At 53.0% G+C, this 5,573-nt stretch overlaps 1 long non-coding RNA gene across 1 annotated transcript in view; it reads left to right on the forward strand.

Moving 5' to 3' along the window:
* The first annotated feature begins 217 nt into the window (after positions 1-217).
* The window catches only part of LOC129695140 (uncharacterized), an 8,156-nt gene continuing 2,800 nt past the window's right edge, over positions 218-5,573 (forward strand). The window contains exons 1-2 of the long non-coding RNA XR_008723117.1: positions 218-323; positions 3,183-3,216. This is a non-coding gene — a long non-coding RNA (uncharacterized LOC129695140). The remainder of the gene's footprint in view (positions 324-3,182; positions 3,217-5,573) is intronic.

The following is a 5,573-nucleotide window of genomic DNA, read 5'->3' on the forward strand; positions in this document are numbered from 1 at the left end:
CTCTCCTGTGTGATCCACATGGACTGGGCTAGCAGGGTTGTGATGGATCCCTGAGTGGCCTCTATCTAGACTCCCTCATCTGCTCTCTCCTCTGTGTGTGTGTCTCTCTCTCTCTCTCTCTCTCACCTCTCTCTCGCCTCTCTCCTGCTCTCTCTGCTCCTCTCTCTCCTCCTCTCTGTGATACATGGGTGAACCTAGCAGGGCTGTGCTGGGCTGAGTGGCCTGTATCTAACTCTCCCTCTCTCTAGATTACTATCGCCTGCGTGTGGTGGGATTGGCTGCTGCCGCCATCCTCTGCGTCATTGGAATTGTGATCCTTCTGGGTGAGAGACTGAAGGGATAGCATCCTCCCTTCTTAGAGGCGCGAATGGCCTCCAATGCCTCTCCTACCCCCCCCCCCCCTCCATCCCAACTCACTCCTCTCTCTGTATCAACAACCATCTCTCTCCCCCCCCCCGCATCTCCCCATAGAAACATAGACAACAGGTGCAGGAGTAGAGGCCATTCGGCCCTTCGAGCCTGCACCATTCGCCATTCAATATGATCATGGCTGATCATCCAACTCAGTATCCCATCCCCGCTTTCTCTCCATACCCCCTGATTCCTTTAGCCACAAGGGCCACATCTAACTCCCTCTTAAATATAGCCAATGAACTGTGTGTGGCCTCAACTACCCTCTGTGGCAGAGAGTTCCACAGATTCACCACTCTCTGTGTGAAAAAAATGTTTTTCTCATCTCGGTCCTAAAAGATTTCCCCCTTTATCCTTAAACTGTGTGTGTGGACCCCTTGTCCTGGACTTCCCCAACATCGGGAACAATCTTCCTGCATCTAGCCTGTCCAACCCCTTAAGAATTTTGTAAGTTTCTATAAGATCCCCCCCTCAATCTCCTAAATTCTAGCGAGTACAAGCCGAGTCTATCCAGTCTTTCTTCATAAGACAGTCCTGACATCCCAGGAATCAGTCTGGTGAACCTTCTCTGCACTCCCTCTATGGCAATAATGTCCTTCCTCAGATTAGGAGACCAAAACTGTACGCAATACTCCAGGTGTGGTCTCACCAAGACCCTGTACAACTGCAGTAGAACCTCCCTGCTCCTAGACTCAAATCCTCTATGGCAAGAATGTCTTTCCTCAGATTAGGAGACCAAAACTGTACGCAATACTCCAGGTGTGGTCTCACCAAGACCCTGTACAACTGCAGTAGAACCTCCCTGCTCCTATACTCAAATCCTCTTGTTATGCAGGCCAACAGGCTCCAAAACTGCACACAACACTCCAGGTGTGGTCTCACCAAGGCCCTGTACAACTGCAGAAGGACCTCTTTGCTCCTAGACTCAACTCCTCTTGTTATGAAGGCCAACAGGCCAAAACTGCACACAATACTCCAGGTGTGGTCTCACCAAGACCCTGTACAACTGCAGAATGACCTCTTTGCTCCTATACTCAACTCCTCTTGTTATGAAGGCAACAGGGACCAAAACTGTACACAATACTCCAGGTGTGGTCTCACCAAGACCCTGTACAACTGCAGAAGGACCTCTTTGCTCCTATACTCAACTCCTCTTGTTATGAAGGCCAACAGGCCAAAACTGCACACAATACTCCAGGTGTGGTCTCACCAAGACCCTGTACAACTGCAGCAGAACCTCCCTGCTCCTAGACTCAAATCCTTTTGCTATGAAAGCTAACAGACCATTGGCTTTCTTCACTGCCTGCTGCACCTGCATGCCTACTTTCAATGACTGGTGTACCATGACACCCAGGTCTCGCTGCATCTCCCCTTTTCCTAATCGGCCACCATTCAGATAATAGTCTGCTTTCCTGTTTTTGCCACCAAAATGGATAACCTCACATTTATCCACATTAGACTGCATCTGCCATGCTTTTGCCCACTCACCCAGCCTATCCAAGTCACCTTGCAGCCTCCTAGCATCCTCCTCACAGCTAACACTGCCCCCCAGCTTAGTGTCATCCGCAAACTTGGACCTTCAATCTATCTTCGATTTGAATCAGCATCTGCAGTTCCTTCTGATGAGTCCAATCAGTAATATTAAATCTCTCCCCCTCTCTCTCCCCTCCCTCTCTCTCTCCCCCTCCCTCTGTAATTATTTCCCAACAACTTTGAAAGACAAAGCCTGATTGTCTCGAGATTTTCCAGCTCCTGATTTCCTGCCAAAACTGCCACACAAAGAATTATTCCCACGCTCTCCAATAGACAATAGACATCACAGGTTTAGTTTCTAGATGCCATCTCGGCCCCTTCCAGCCAGCCCCATTCATCTTTTCAATGTGATCTGGCTCTCCTCATCATCACAATCAGTTTCCCCGTTCCTGCCTTCTCTCTCCCCTCTATCTCCCCGAGTCTCTAATCTCTCTCTCGCTATCTTTATTTCTCCTCTCTCTTGAAAGAATTCTCTCCTCCAGAACCTCCATCCACCGCCCTCTGAGGCAGAGAATTCCACAGACTCACAACTCTCTGGGTGGAAAAGTGTTTTTCTCTCCTCTCTCCGTTCTAAATGGCCCGACTCCCCTTATTCTTAAACTGTGTGTGTGTGTGTGTGTGTGTGTGTGTGTGTGTGGTGTGTGTGTGTGTGTGGGTGTGTGTGTGTGTGGGAGGTGTGTGCTGTGTTGTCGTGCGTGTGATAGTGTCTCTCTGCGTGCGTGTGGTTCTCTGTCTGTGTGTCTCTCTGTGGTGCGCGCGAGCTTGTGTGTCCTGTGTGTGGTGTGTGTGTGTGTGTGCTGTGTGTCTTGCGTGCGGTGTGTGTGCGTGTGTGTGAGCCCGTGTGTTGTGGGTGTGTCCTTAGTGTGTTTGCGTCCTCGTGTTCATTCTGTCTCTCCTCTCCTCTACCTGTGGTCTCTTCCTGCGTGCGTGCGCGTGCTGTGTGTCCCCCTGGTCCCCTCCCCTCTCCTCGTGGTCCCCTGTGTGTGTGTCGTATGTGCGTGCGTGCATCCTCTCGTGTGTCCTCCTGTGTGCGTCTGGTTCACCCGTGTGTGTGCGTTCCGCGCGTGTGTGTGTGTGTGCGTGTGTCTCCTCTGTGCGTCGTTCGTGTGTGTCTCTCGTGTGTGTGTGCGTGCTAGCGTGCGTGTGTGTGTGTGTGTGCGTATATGTGGAACCTTCATGTTAAACATTAACAGTGCCCGTGTCTATTATGTCTAAACTTTGACCTGTTCTATTTCCAGCCGCTAAATGCCGATGCAAATTCAACCAGAAAAGGTTTGTGTGCATGTGCTCGCGTCTGAGTGTGTTTTGTTCATCGATGCGGTCACAGTGGCGCTGACTGTGCGGAGTTTTCTCCACTCTCTCTCTCCCTCTGACCTGAGTTTTGGGGCCTTTCTCCCTCCACACCGGTTCAGTTTAGAGATACTCTCTTAAGGGGAAACAGGAGGCAAAAGTCGCATGCCAATTTTGAAACAGGCCCCAACACACACTCCACACACACCGTTGCCCACCCCACACACACACACACATCGTCACACACACACACACCCATACACACACGCACCCACACACACACACACATACACACACCACACACACACACACATACACACACACATACACCCACACACACACACACACACACACACACACACACACACACACACACACACACACACACACACACACACACACACACACACACACACACACACACACACACACACACACACATACACACACACACACACATACACACACACATACACACACACACACACATACACACACACACACACATACACACACACACACACACACACACACACACACACACACACACACACACACACACACACACACACACACACACACACACACAAACACATATGTACCTTGGGACTCTCGGGCACACAAACCACATGGGACTAGTGTACATACACACATACATGGGACTAGTGTAGACGGGGCATGTTGGTCAGGGTGGGACTAGTGTAGATGGGGCATGTTGGTATGGGGGGCACTTTTGTAGATGGGGCATGTTGGTCGGGGTGGGACTAGTGTAGATGGGGCATGTTGGTCGGGGTGGGACTAGTGTAGACGGGGCACGTTGGTCGGGGTGGGACTAGTGTAGATGGGGCATGTTGGTCGGGGTGGGACTAGTGTAGATGGGGCATGTTGGTCGGGGTGGGACTAGTGTAGACGGGGCATGTTGGTCGGGGTGGGACTAGTGTAGATGGGGCATGTTGGTCGGGGTGGGACTAGTGTAGATGGGGCATGTTGGTCGGGGTGGGACTAGTGTAGACGGGGCATGTTGGTCGGGGTGGGACTAGTGTAGACGGGGGCATGTTGGCGTTTCGGGGTGGGACTAGTGTAGACGGGGCATGTTGGTCGGGGTGGGACTAGTGTAGACGGGGCATGTTGGTCGGGGTGGGACTAGTGTAGACGGGGCATGTTGGTCGGGGTGGCGACTAGTGTAGATGGGGCATGTTGGTCGGGGTGGGACTAGTGTAGACGGGGCATGTTGGTCGGGGTGGGACTAGTGTAGATGGGGCATGTTGGTCGGGGTGGGACTAGTGTAGACGGGGCATGTTGGTCGGGGTGGGACAAGTGTAGAGGGGGCATGTTGGTCGGGGTGGGACTAGTGTAGATGGGGCATGTTGGTCGGGGTGGGACTAGTGTAGATGGGGCATGTTGGTCGGGGTGGGACTAGTGTAGATGGGGCAGGTTGGTCGGGGTGGGACTAGTGTAGACGGGGCATGTTGGTCGGGGTGGGACTAGTGTAGATGGGGCATGTTGGTCGGGGTGGGACTAGTGTAGATGGGGCATGTTGGTCGGGGTGGGACTAGTGTAGATGGGGCATGTTGGTCGGGGGTGGGACTAGTGTAGATGGGGCATGTTGATCAAGGAGGGTCTAGTGTAAATGGGCCTTGTTGGTCGGGGTGGGACTAGTGTAGATGGGGCATGTTGGTCGGGGTGGGACTAGTGTAGATGGGGCATGTTGGTCGGGGTGGGACTAGTGTAGATGGGGCATGTTGGTCGTCCAGACTAGTTGGGCATGGTCATGGTGGTCGGGGGGACTAGTGTTGGGGGGGGTGGGACTAGTGTAGATGGGGCAATGTTGGTCGGGGTGGGCCTACTGTAGATGGGGCATGTTGGTCGGGGTGGGACTAGTGTAGATGGGGCATGTTGGTCGGGGTGGGACTAGTGTAGACGGGGCATGTTGGTCGGGGTGGGACTAGTGTAGATGGGTCATGTTGGTCGGGTTGGGACTAGTGTAGGTGGGGCATGTTGGTCGGGGTGGGACTAGTGTAGATGGGGCATGTTGGTCGGGGTGGGACTAGTGTAGATGGGGCATGTTGGTCGAGCTGGGACTAGTGTAGATGGGGTATGTTGGTTGGGGTGGGTCTTGTCCAGATGGGCATGTTGGTCGGGGTGGGACTATGTAGATGGGGCATGTTGGGTCGGGTGTGGGACTTTGTAGTCCGGGGCATGTTGGTCGGGGTGGGACTAGTGTAGATGGGGCATGTTGGTCGGGTGTGCAACTAGTGTAGACTCGGGGCATGTTTGGTCGGGGTGGGCAAGTGGGACCAATGTGAGTTTAATTGTGCTCCCGTGTCTCCCACTCTTTA

This window comes from Leucoraja erinacea, unplaced genomic scaffold, assembly GCF_028641065.1.
Source record: "Leucoraja erinacea ecotype New England unplaced genomic scaffold, Leri_hhj_1 Leri_958S, whole genome shotgun sequence".
Classification (NCBI taxonomy): domain Eukaryota; kingdom Metazoa; phylum Chordata; class Chondrichthyes; order Rajiformes; family Rajidae; genus Leucoraja; species Leucoraja erinaceus.